This window comes from Nicrophorus vespilloides, unplaced genomic scaffold, assembly GCF_001412225.1.
Source record: "Nicrophorus vespilloides isolate i.1.1-1 unplaced genomic scaffold, Nicve_v1.0, whole genome shotgun sequence".
NCBI classification, from domain to species: Eukaryota; Metazoa; Arthropoda; class Insecta; order Coleoptera; family Silphidae; genus Nicrophorus; species Nicrophorus vespilloides.
Genome location: NW_017099710.1, coordinates 183,719 through 197,576, shown reverse-complemented (window position 1 = coordinate 197,576; position 13,858 = coordinate 183,719). Strand labels below are relative to the sequence as shown.

Here is a 13,858-nt window from a genome sequence, read left to right as displayed (position 1 = left end):
AGCTGAAAACAGAACCGGAGGGTTGGGGGCTCTCTAGAAACATTGGTGAGGGTCGAAGACTAAAAAAAATGAACTCCATATAGAAAGCGAGAGAAATTCGCGAAAATTATTTACGTGGCACTAGGGAAGGACAAAAAAAAACAAAAATAACGAAGGGAGGTTTTTAAATTTTATTTTGTCCTCCTCCTCCTCTTTTTTTTTCACCCGCTGGTCCTGGCTTTAATGTCCGCAGGACACATTTTAACAACTTTTTGGATTATGCATGTGTGCGTTGGAATTATGGAAGCCACCAGCCGCACGAGTCGCACGCGAAATTTTCCATCCGATGGGAGATTTTATTACCGAATAATAATGAGCTGCTTAGACTTCGCTTGTAATCGTGTAAGAGGATTGCTTATTTAACATAATAGTATTGCAGAAATTTCAGTTAAATGCGGTCGATGTATGGGCATGGAACGAAAGTTTATCACATTAGTTTTCGAAGTCCCGTTCACATTCGAAATAACATCGTTACATTTGGGGAAAAAGAGACAAAGCAAAAGATATAATATATTTAGATACATAATTGGATTAAATATGAAACGCAAGAAACAAAACTATTTTGAAACTTATAAACGTATTGACAAAAGTTGCCTACTTTGGACCATATATTATTTTAATTACAAACAAAATAATGATAATTCTTGTCCAATCTAAACCATTCTTGTCCTCTAAATTGTATAATACAATTACAGAAGTCTCGTTCGTTCATATTCGGAGTAAAATTGTTACATTTGGGTCAAAAGAGACGAAGCATATAATATATTTAAGATACATAAAAAATATATTATTAGACTTACGCACGTAAGGAGAAAAGTTGCCTAATTTGGACCACCTATGTTTTTAATTAAAAAAGTAATATCTTAGAAATGATATAATTTATTTAAAAAAAATAGAGAATTCTAGTCCAACTTAGGCAACTTTCATCAAAATTGTATTATTTAACACGGCGATATATTGATTTACACAAAAAGTATTGTAGTATTAGAAACAAAATTAAAAGACAATAAAATATGCTACAGAAGATGCGTGCTTTTTATCAAACATTCCCAACGGAGTTGCATGGGCTTCGTTGTGTGTAATTTTTTTTCCTTGCTTTTATGTTCCGCACTGTTTGCTTCGCGTTTCAGTAATTATTAATCCAGGATACACAATCGTATTTGTGAGAGTATTGACCAGCAGTAAAAAAAAGTATAAATGTTAAAGAGAGCAACACGATCCAACAAAAAGTTCGACAATGTTGAAACTTTCGTTTCTGCATATAAATTAATAACGACCGTTAAATAATTACTATTTTTTGTGTTCGTAAATTAAGACGGAACGCAAATCATTCCAGGAATTTAATTAAAACGAAACGCGCTCGGAATTACTAAAAATAAATAATTATATATATATATGGTAGTAATTAAATGCAAGTAATTACAGTATTATGTAATCAGCGCTCGTGTAATTTGGGGATCGGCGGTTTCGCTGTGCTTCGGGTTTCCTTACATGCATACCTCCTCATCTTTCCTTCATATTCGTACGATCATGTCTTGTTTCTAGGCTCCGCCGCGAAATTTAATCATCTTCGGAAGTATCGGAATTGCCTTAATGTTATGGTGAGTGACACACGAAAAGAAAAGAACGGTGTGACATGTTGTAATATACACAAAGCGAGGGTAGAAAAAAGAAATCACGTACGTATAAGGTTTAATATTAGTCAGGGGTGGAATTAAATTTTGACAGGGAAAGTACAAAAAAAAATCCTGACTTGATTTTCATAAAGAAATTATTTTAAAATTTAGATTTGTAATTTTTTTCAATATGACAATAATTTAATCATGTATTACTATTTACATGGTAGATAGATTCCTGATAAAAACGTATGTATCGAAAATTTAACTTTTTGAATGTAAAACCGTGTAAATCGAAAAGTATTCAAAAAACGTTTAAGATCGATTATTTTCAACATTTTTTTTAAACCGTGTAAAAGCGAAACCGTTTAAAGAAAGTACCGTGTAAAATGAGGTGTAAATAACATTTTCAAAAATTATTTATTGTCAACTACCTTATAATTATTTGTGTATCTGTAATTGCAAGACACCATATTTTGTGGGCAAGATATAAATTTAACAAATAAACGTATCTTTATATCATCTTTAAATTCTTTAAAAATATTCTTAAGATAAAATCAATTAATATAAACGCAGGTAACTGATGTGGTAAAATTTACTATGAGCCTTGCTGAAATTATGTAATAATGGTATAACGCGATTGCAGCACACAAAAGCCCATTATAATAATTTTGGGGTATCGATGTGTGCTTTGTGCTAAAACTTAGATAATTGGGAACGTCGCTACAGACTATACCGTTACACGCGTTTCTTATAATTAATCAAAAACCAAAGACGTTGCGTTTTAATAATAATAATTTAAAAAAAACTTTGCAATCGCTGAGAAAACAACAATTACAACAACAACAAATAAAAATATCAGAAAAAAGGAGTAAATAAATAAAAGTTGGTGAGTTCTTTTCTTTACGTTGCCCCGTAAGTGTGAAATATTTTGACGGGCTTCAAAAGTTTCGGTTAAGTACGCTGCGGAGCAAGTTTTTAAAAAGTCCTCGCTCCGCGGCTTCGGACGTCGGTGCTTTTCCTACGTACATGGATTACGTTTTTCTTCCTCTGTCTTTAATATATATATATATTTTTTAAAGTTTTTTTTTATTATTTATTTATGAATTTTTGCTGCTCTTTGTCCATGGCTCGGAGGATTGGAAGCTTTGAAATTTGTTTCCGCATCGGAAATTGATGGATTAATATGCATTAATGGTTGATTAGGCGTCATGCTATGGTAATTCATGAAAGCGTAATCATGTAAAGTGATTGAGGTACGATAGCCGTTAGTGTGCGAATTGATGTTGCAAGTCTTCTCTGCGATGTTAAGTACATGCATAATATAATGTAGTACATACATCATAAACAATATTAGCTTTGTCTATATGTATGCAAGCGTGCGTATACGTATAAGTATACGTGTGTGTGTTTGGAATTATGATCCGGTAACGGTGGTATCTCAACCCGGGATCGATGCATCTAAAGCTATATCCGGTCGAGAGCTAAAAGGTAATATGCTAATAACATTGTAACTTAATAATCAACTATTTGATAACTTTCAGGACAAATATTAATTAGCTTATACGGCGTCATTAAACTTGTAAATGAAGCCAACCGGGTCTTCTTGGTCTTGGTGTATTACGTACACAACGGGATCCGGGTCGGATCCACTTCCTAGCAGCGCACGGTACGTGCTGTGCTCTCTCTCTCCTGTGTTGGGCTAATACAATTTAAGGATTACACCAATTCTCCTCGCGCAAGCTTCGGCCTCGTTATTGTATTTATAATGATTTTCCGGGCCTGATTCCGCCACCTATACCGGCAAACGCCAACACACTTACTTTTATTATATTAAATATTTCAAGAGCCGCAACAAAACTGAACGACCCCTATCTCCGCAACCATACACAGCATTCTCCATACTGTAATAGCTATCCTATCTCAATAACCTTGACAAAAGTGTCAAAGCCGAAGAGTTCATATAAGCTATTTCACACTTTAACTTTATTTTAATACCAAAGATATCAAATTTTATGGAGAATTTTTGTCTACTTATAAATTTAAACTGCTTAATTAAGTGTAATTATTTAATGGTGAAAATCAAGTAAAAAAAATATATTTTTTTATATTAACATTACTATTTAAAAATGTTTCACGAGATGGCATAACTATAGGTAGGTTAGAATGCAGACAAATAAGATAAAGGAATGCAAAAAAAAACGAAGGACACGACGAATTATAAGGACCTGCAAGAAAGAGAACGTTCAATTTCCGCAAGAAACATTGCGAATTCTTATCGTCACTTTAATATAACACTTTTTGTCTGGCGTAAAGCTAAATTTGTCATCTCCAATGGCGGCAACAAAGAAAGAGGGAAAAAAATGGAGTGAGAGGAAGAGGAAGAAGATAATCAGAAAAAAAAGGGGGACATATCTTCCGTTCGGAACCCGTCCTGCCACCTCCTTTTCCCATTTATATCGCATGGGTTTGTTGACGAAGCTACTCCGAACGCACATAAATCATTCGCCGCCTCTTCTCTCAATATGTTGCCGCCACCCCCGAAAAACAAAAATAATCATATTTACACATTCATTTGAAATCCAAACGTCCCCAGGCGATGATCAGTGTAGGCGGTTGAGGGGGTTGTTTTCATGAAGGAAGGAGGGGGTAGTTGTGACACAGGGTTTGGTCGGTTATCGTTCGGAGCGACACTAGGGAACCTCATAAAATAATACAATACATATGCTTTGTCTGGAGTTTATTGCCCATACAAGATGGGTGGCGGGAGTCGCAGAGGTCGGGGGGTTGGATTTTATAGCTACATGGAATAAAACAGGAATTCCCGCTGACGCCCTGGCCTCGGCTCGCAAAACCATGATAAACCAACATCGATTCTAATTAAGTCGTCTTCTACACTTTGCGAAAGCCAAAATGAAATACACTTGCTGTGAGGCTTCGCGGATGTCGAAACAACACGACAGATATGCGACCTAATTGCGTTCCAACAAATTCAACCGACAACAATGACCGACACACATTTTTACCATGATTATTGTTGCTGTTACTCTTGTTAATACCTTTAAATCCCCAATAAACATCGATTGTTTCGATACACCCTTTTTATTACATCATTCCAAATGCTCGCCCTATTCCCATAATGATTTACTACTTCGAACATCGCGATACAAAACAGTTATCTCATTCTTTCAATTTTATTATACATACCTTTAAGTATCTTAAAATTCTTTTACTTTGTAATATAATATTTAATAAAACTAATTATGAAAAACTGAAAAATTATATAATACAATTTTTATTTGTCCCTAATTTGTAAATGTATTAATTAATTATTATTCTAAATGTAAATCAAACAAATTAATATTGAATATGAGAAGCTTTTGTATATGAAATTATATAATATGATTTTGTGAGAAACAATGGAATCCATAGAAGGAAACTGGGCTTTAATTAATTACAAAAAAAAAACGATCATAGAACTTTTATTATTATTAATTTCAATAGGTTTTATTGAAACAATACCTATTACGTTACGTGATAATTATTATATTTGTTACCTAATCACATGTCAATTTATTTTTGGAATATTGAAAACATGAATAAAAATTATCTTATCTTAATAATATTTTTTTTTGTGAAGAAAAAGGACAAAGTGTAATTTAATCCGAATAAAGCGGTTTTCATTGAAATTTTCAAAGAAAAGTTATGAAAAAGTTGAAAAGAGTTATGTAAAATAAGTGTCACATTAAGCGAGAAAGTTTAACAACCGAATGGCAGGCAGCAAAGTTCTTTCTTCTTTCCACGCAATTGCGAAAAATATTTACAGTCCTTGGCTCAATTATTGAAATGCACGGAACAACGAAGAGAACGAAAGAAGAAACAGTGAAACAAAGTGTAGAAATTAATTAAAATCACGTTTCTAATTAATGTTAAGCCCTTGTCGCGCAAGAATAGCAGATATATATTATACATCTCTTTTTTTCTCTCTCTGTTTGTTTCTCATTCCTTCAGTCTCGTGAAAATAATACAAATACATTCGTTCGTGTAAATGTCTGCTGGATTCGATGGGATTACGCATTATAAATGGGGATTATCGTTTTACGCTGAAAATTATTAATTATTGTTTGCGTTTAGCGTTGCATTCGACTAAGTCGAACATAAATAGGAGCGTCAACAATTCGTTAAAACGCGTGAAACCAGAACCGGAACCGCCGGACTTAGCAATTTATTGAAGTCGTTAATTAAACGGAAATAACAGATACAGAGTAAACATGTAATAAACAAATGATGATCTTTAATGGTATTTCAAAATGTATAATTAACGTTTGACATAATTTTAAAGTTAAACAAGAAATTTGGGTGATCGACACAATAATAATAAACTTAATTTATTGTACACATCTTCATAAATATATACAAAGGAAAAGCGTATTTCAAAAATTATTCTTATTAAAAATGTTACAAAAAACTTTATTTTTTTTAATTAATAGTATTTAGTCTTAAATCTACTAATTAATCATAAATTCTAGATCAACAATTAAAATAAACATAATTTATTACACGGAGATAGATCATTAAATATTTGACAGAAAAGTTTATTAATTTTTTTTTTAATTAAAAATATTTTTTTGATTGTCTTCAATCCGTTAATTAACTAAAAATTCCAGTTTCATAACAACTATATAATTTCCAAATATTGTGAATGTGATGTCTATTGATGTTGGACAACTTATAAAAGTTAAGCATCTATAGCTAATAACATTTGGATGGGTGACCAACTCAAGTCATTTTTATATTGTAATCACTTAAATATCTCATAGAAAACTTTTTGTTCTTTTTTTAATTAAAAATTCTTTATTTTATCTATAACTTTGGGATTTCAGTTCAATAGTAATATGATAAAGAAATCAATATTGAACGGTGGATGACTTGATAACTACAGACCGATTAATTTGCTCCGGGCGTTTGGTAAGTCTTTGGAACATATAGAGAAGAACAGAATTTGGCGATGTTCCCAAGGGCACAAGGCAAGTTATCTGCTTGGATTCAAACCCAAACCGTCTACAATTGAACCTCTATTCACTGCATTCATTTGACTAAATTGTCTGTCAACTTCCGCATACAAAAACAATACATTAATTAAAACATTGCTAATTTATTTAAAGAAAAAGCTATGTTTTTTAATAACATACATCTATTAAAAAAAAACAAATTACAAGAAAACCGGAAGTAGCACAAATCTAATCACTTTGGAAAGATTTGACTAAATTGTCTTTCAACTTCTGCATACAACAAAAATACAGTAATTACAACATTGTTAATTTATTTAAAGAAAATTTATATTTTAAATTTTATATTAGCCGTTTGTATTATATCATGTATTTGTCAATTTTTAAGATCATCTGTCCATTGCTTAACTTTAGTAAGTTTGACTGAAATAGTTCTTATGTTGGTATATGAGAGCCACGTTACATATTATGTATATAAATACATATAATTAAATTTTTTAATTTGGATGCACATGGGATGAAGCGCCCTTGTTTCGGGAGCAGATATTATAAGCTTATTAATTTTGGATTCCCCGTAATTGAAAGGCAATTTAAAAGTTTTCACTCGACGCTCGTGCATTTTTAATCTATTTATTAAAAGTTCTATGTATAAAATATTTACGGGGGGAAACCGCGTGCAGAAGCATAGCTGCAGGACTTCACCGTCCCCCCACTGCCCTCGCCGTTGCCGCCCACCCCCGCATTCCTAGGATGTATGCAAATTTATTGTGGACGCCTCGTGAAATTTTAATCAATGCTTGTGGAAGTCAAACGTCGAAGCTGTCAATAAAATATTCGGTGTTCTCAACTGAAACTTGAACGTCTCGATAAAAACAAGAAATACATTCCATTTAGGTCTTTGCTTTTCCGCCGCCCCCTTAAGTCTTCGGAACGGAACAGCCTATTATTATTTATTTGTATGTGAGAGCGTGTTTTATTTTCTTCTTTTTTCAACCCCTCATTTTTTTTCTTCTTCCTCTACTTTTGCGCTCCGGGGGAGCGGGTTCTTTTTTTTTTCTGCGCGCTTTCTTCAGGCGGGATAAGGCGCGGGGGCGGTCGGAGCTACTGGCATGAAATGAGTTTTCGGATTCGTGCGGGGCGAAATCGCCGTTTCAATGGGGAAGGATAGTGGAATCTATCATGATATGGAAATAAGATCTCCGTTTTTGCTTTTACGAGTCGGTCTCCAACGGTCGGACTGCGGGTTTCCTGGATGACAAAGTGGTCGACCACAATGCGATACATGTATATGCATAATAACGGGCTGGCCGACAACAATGGCTTATTGGGGAAGCGCCAATTGGAACTGAAAGACGTCTTGCGGCGTCTGGCGGGCGCCGCGATGCTCTCGACCGTGAAGCTCACGTCTCTGGACGTGATTACTTGGGCACAAAAGGGAACAGTGCATGGCCTGAAGACGACCGGCAAGGACCATTGTTTCTATGATGTAAAATTTATTTTTCCATAGCCATCGACGACATGCAGCACTAAACTCACCCGTTTATGAATAATATTTTATTAAAAAATTATTCTTCTCCTTCGATTTGATCAGTGTCCTTTGACATTATTTCACATATTTGATTCTCTTTATTACTATTATTGGCCACATTTCTAGAAGACATGTTATAAAGTTTTCTTGTTGGTTCGAACAATTAATTCTATAATGCTGTCTCCACACTGCACTTTATAAGCAACGTTGCGCATGCGTATTTCAATCCATTTTATGATTTTGATACTATATATAATAACATAATTATTTTATTTGTGCATTCCCATATTTAAAAATTTCTTTAAAACCAATTTTACTGCATTATATTTTATACAAGATGACTTAACTTGAAATAAGTCATAATAAATTATTTCTTAAAAACGTTTTTAAGTCGGTCAATAAATCTTTAAACCATCATCCAATGGTAAAGACAAACCAGAAATAACATAACTATCATATACTGAATCATACACTTTATGTAATGCTTGATCTGGGACCGCGATTGCAAAACTGCGATTCTGGATAGAATGCATCTAATAAAACGGCTGTAAAACAGAATATATTGTAATATTAACGTGATTTAAAGTTCTGCATTCGATAATTTCTTGCTTCTCACACAATCCTATTAATATTTGGGCTTTTAATTTTCTGACCTACATTTTCCCTTAAATGCACCACCAATAACGTTCCCATCCATCGTAATTAATGCAATGGTGACCTCATTAGAATCACGTTAATTTTTCCTACTTTGCATTCGACTAAAATCTTACACGCATACTTAAAAAAAATATAATTACAGATTTTTCTCCTAAATAAAATAGAAAATATTAAAATGAATGAATGAAAATTTGTGTTTTTGTGTAATTTTTGCCGATGGATCAATGTGCAAATTGTATTTATTTAATCTACACGTTGTGTTCATATTTAATTATATAATAATATATTTCACATGCGTGTAAATATGAATGGACAAATAAATAAAATTCAATGTGTAATAGCGTTTCATTTTGCCTGATTATTTTTTTTTGTATTCTGTGGTTATGGAGCTCAAAATTTCATTGTTGATTTTGCAACTATATATTTTATGAAATAAATTGGAACAAAAGTATATTTATGATTAAATCCACATATTGTTTTAAGTATTCAATATGCAAATCGAAATGTGGAAATTTATTTATTATTAATCTTCTTACAAAAAAAAATATATTTTCTTTTAATGAAATTGGTATGGAACATCGGTTCTCGAATGCTTCGGTTCACGAATATAAATCAAACATAAACTTTCGGTTTACGAACAAAACTCAAACTTTTCAATTAAGTTTTCGAACAGATTTTAGTAACGAATTATGTTATTGTCAGAATATTTTAATGAATTCTCTTTTTGTACAACTTTTATGAATGAATGAATTAAAAACAAAACTTTGCACTATATGTGAAAAAATGATACTTTAGTTAAATGAAGTTTGTTGAAAATCAAAACAAAAAGAATTCGCAAACAAAAAAAAAATAGTTAAAATTGGGGTTGGAGAATTATTAGAATTGTTTTGAGCAGCAATCAAGAAGTTGTTAATCACGTTCGATTCGAGTTTCACAAAACAGATGCAATTACTGAAAACACAATTTGAGTTTACTTCGAATGTGCTTGTTTGTTTGTTTTTTTTATTATTATTTTCTCTTTCCCTCTGCTGCGGTTGTTTTGTCCACAGTTGTTGGCGTTGTTTCGTTTTGTTTTTTAATGAAAGTTCACAATCAACAAGTTCGAATGAATTATTTCGTCTAGTTACTGAAAAGGAAATGCCATTCAGTTTATGGTTTATCGCTCAGCACAATATCGCATTTTTAATTGAAACCATTTGCAGGCTATTTGTCTGCCCAAGGGCTGTAAATGAAAAATAATAAAAAAATCTAATTTCAAGGTTTATGTATGAAAAAAAACTTTTATTGTTGCGATTTTGTTTTATTTATTTTTAATCAACTTTTCAATCATTAATACGTCTAATTAATTAAAATAAGATAATTAAATTCAAAAAACTAATTAATTTTTGAGGTTTCTACAGAAGCTACGGTTAATACAATTACATAAATATTATAGGCAAAAAAATGTATTAAATTTTATAAATATCAATTATTGTAATGGACTGTCCCACCCTATTTTTTCTTTTAAATTAATAATTATTCTTGTGAGACTTTCGCTCTCAGAGGGTGTGTGTATATAATGCTTCAAGGGGAATTCACGGATCCTGGAGACGTTATCAGTAAATTTCGTGGTAAAAGTGATTAATTTTGTATGCAAAGGCGCGTGAGATATAGAGAGGAGTATCGCGCTTGGATTTATTCGGAACGGGGGAGGATGTTCAGTTTCTAATATAAAATAAATGAAGCCTCACATGTTTTATGAAATATAGTATGTACAGGAGTCTCGCCTTTTAAGACTTATCATATTTATCACGTCATAAAATCTGACTTTGAATGAATTATTAAATAGGATTGTATCCGATGTTTCTGGTGTCTGGTGAAGAGAATCAAGTTTTGAAGCCCCGGAAATAAATATGAAATGGGGCCCTCAATGTATGAACTTAAAAAAAAATGTGAAAGCGTAGAGGCCCCGCATTATTTGGGATAAACGTCATCGCGCAGAGATGATGGTTATTAGTTATTCCACGCGTTTCCGGTGTATAACTCTATAACGCATTCTGGGCACAATCTATTAACCACTGACCGATATCATCTTCGGGAAATTTCATTGGCGCTTCTCCTGCGAAAGGGGATCCAGTTTCAATTAAACTTTTAAGGGCGAAGGCGTCTGCCCTTCGCCGATGTCCCAGATTGAAGGGCAGGAAGATGCCGCAGCGGCGTCTTGTAATGACGGTTCTAACTTGTCTACATCGAATTGAATCGCTCCAGGTCCCATTATATATCTACCTACTATATACACACACATACAGAGAGAGGGGTATATTTATGCACAACTTAGAATCACCGTCTCCAACTTCCTCCAACTTAGCGAAACACACACTACTTCCATTGTGTTTTTTTTCTCTCTCTCACTGGCTTGAACTGAACTAAAATTATTCGCCAACTTCTCCAAATGAACGCCCACAAAAAGCACCCCGAGCTACGAATTAGTTCTAAGCCATCTGAATATACATATATTAAGAGATGGAATTCAGCTCCTATTAGTTTTCACATATTCTTCAACAATTATCTTACCTTTTATTCGAAGCATATTATGAAACTCCTTGATTATAATTTGTCAATTAGTCGTATATTTTTTTAATTCTTTTAAAATTTACAAATAATCGCAAAATACTTTTAGTAATTCAAATGTGAGAATTATTATGAAAATATTTTATAAAGGATTTAGTTTATGGTTAAGTGATTGCTTGTATAAGACTTTTTATAGAAATAACGGTTTTATATTTATGATAGTTAGCGATTTCAAGTAATACGTTTTAGTAGAATGGATGTTGGAAATAGAACTAACGCAATTCCTGTAAAGAAAAGGGGGATAATCAATTCTGGATATGAAAATAGTAATCTATTCTGAGTTATTGTAAGCTGGCCGTATTGTGATAAACTGAGCAGATGAAAACTGGAAATCGATTTGAGCAGTAATGGAAGGAAAAAGAAATATGGAGTTATCCGGAATCGGCAAACAAAAGAGGTCATATAAAAATGGTTCCGAATTAAAGTTCGGAAAGCTATGAGTGTGTGTAATCCAATATTAATGGTAACTCATTGGATTTTAGTTCGGCTTTTGGGTCTTGCTCCTGGAAAGCAACGTCGGGATTATTGCCTACTCGGTCGCACGTAAAATCCACCCGATCCGCCCATTAAATCGTTCCATATTGCTATTGAGTCCCAGCGTGGTTTCGTTTGTAGAATCAAGTGCTTCGCTTGTATATACAGCATCAGGAATTCCTGCAGAGGGTGCCGAGGTGATATCAAATTGTGTGCAATAAGTTTACAGTTTGCGGATGCTCAGTTACAGCCACCTAATTCAACATAATCGAACACTTTAGTAACTCGATCTTGCAACAAAGGTATACTCAAAGAAGCTGTAGCAACAACCATAATCCCGATTTTGATACTGTCGGTATTAAGTTTGTCGGGATTTTTGATACTGTCGGGATTTTGATACTGTCGTAATTGTGTAACGCATGGTTGTCGAAATTTTGAATGTTGATAATTTGATTGTCGGGATTTCGATATGGACTCTCAAAGAAGGATAGTTATCGTTGGGAGGATGTAAGCATGAGTTTTGCAGACAAGATCTAATTGATATTTACACTGTATACTTTTAATAATGCTGCAGGCGGTGAGAAAAATTGGTGGCGCGGGGATGGATGTTGGCTGCTGCAGCCGTGTTTTTATATTTAATTACGTCAAGGAGATGGATTGTTTTAAAGCAGTTCATTCTCACAAAAGACGTCCGCTCATGCCTTGCCATACCATACAAACACCCCTTCATCCCGCGTCAAAAGTAATTTAGATGGAAAAGAAATTAAAACGAGAATTAATAAAGTAATCCTCAAAGAATGTCGGAACCGGTGGAAAGGTAAGAAAGTGTTAATTTCCGCCACTTTTTCAAGCTCAAGCCGTCCGTCTGAAACCCCCCTCGAACCACCCGTTTCTTCCGAACCCGACACGATCCGACCCGGCATCCCCTCGCTTACATCTGCTTGGTATTTCAGCAGGATTCGTCCCAAGGATCTGCTACTGTCTTATAATTAAAACGCCGGCCACTTTTCGCTCACATTTCCATTCGTGGGCTGCTTCAGAATCTATTATCCTTATTAAAACCCATGTTCGCTTCATTTTCAACTACCTTGCATTATTTAGTACGGCAGATTGCACAAGACTATTTTCGTCCTGAATCCTGGTAATCTATAGTCTCCTCGACCAAATGGAAATGTTTTTTTTTAAATTTATTAAACTTCACTAATATTAAATCTCAACTAGTTTTGTAATAAAAATTGCACAGTTTAAAAAAGATTTCAAGACAATTTTACTAATTTTAATCATTGCAATTTGTTTCTTCATAACAAACAATATCATTTACATAATGTCAATTCTTGGCGTTACATAATATATATATATATTTTTTAGGGTCATGAATTGAAACAATCATAAAATTATGTAAAGCACAAGGACAACAAAAAATTGTTAGGATACGTTTTTGGTCATTTCATTATTAAACAGAGAAAACCAATCTCATGAAATAAAAAACAATCCATATTGCACTTTCATCGTAATTCATTGTAATTTTACATGCTTTTTTTCATCTTGTTATGTACTCAATTATATTTTACGTTCATAGGATTTATATGGAATTGGAGCAATATTTTTTTTCAATTTATTACTGTGCCAATTTATATCGCAAATACAGAACAACAAAAAAATGTGTTGTTGAATGTTATTATTTTATTGTATATGTATGCTTTGATAAAGTGCTGAAAGCATCAAATAAATTAAAACCAAAACCTTTTAGAGAGAATCTGTACAGTCTACAACCGGAAGGGCATTGAAGATTTTAGTGATCATCAAAAGCCTCTTAGTGGAACAACTCATTACCGGAAGCCATGTGTATGACTGATGTTTGAAATAAATTGAAGTATTTTAGTGAAAGGAGTACACAGAGCGAAAAGGAGAGGAACATATTAAAA

General features: G+C 33.3%; 1 protein-coding gene across 1 annotated transcript in view; it reads right to left on the bottom strand.

Annotated features, from left to right (window-relative positions):
- The window catches only part of LOC108565338 (chondroadherin-like), a 107,012-nt gene that overhangs the window by 38,983 nt on the left and 54,171 nt on the right, over positions 1-13,858 (bottom strand). The gene's annotated exons all lie outside the window — the stretch shown is intronic.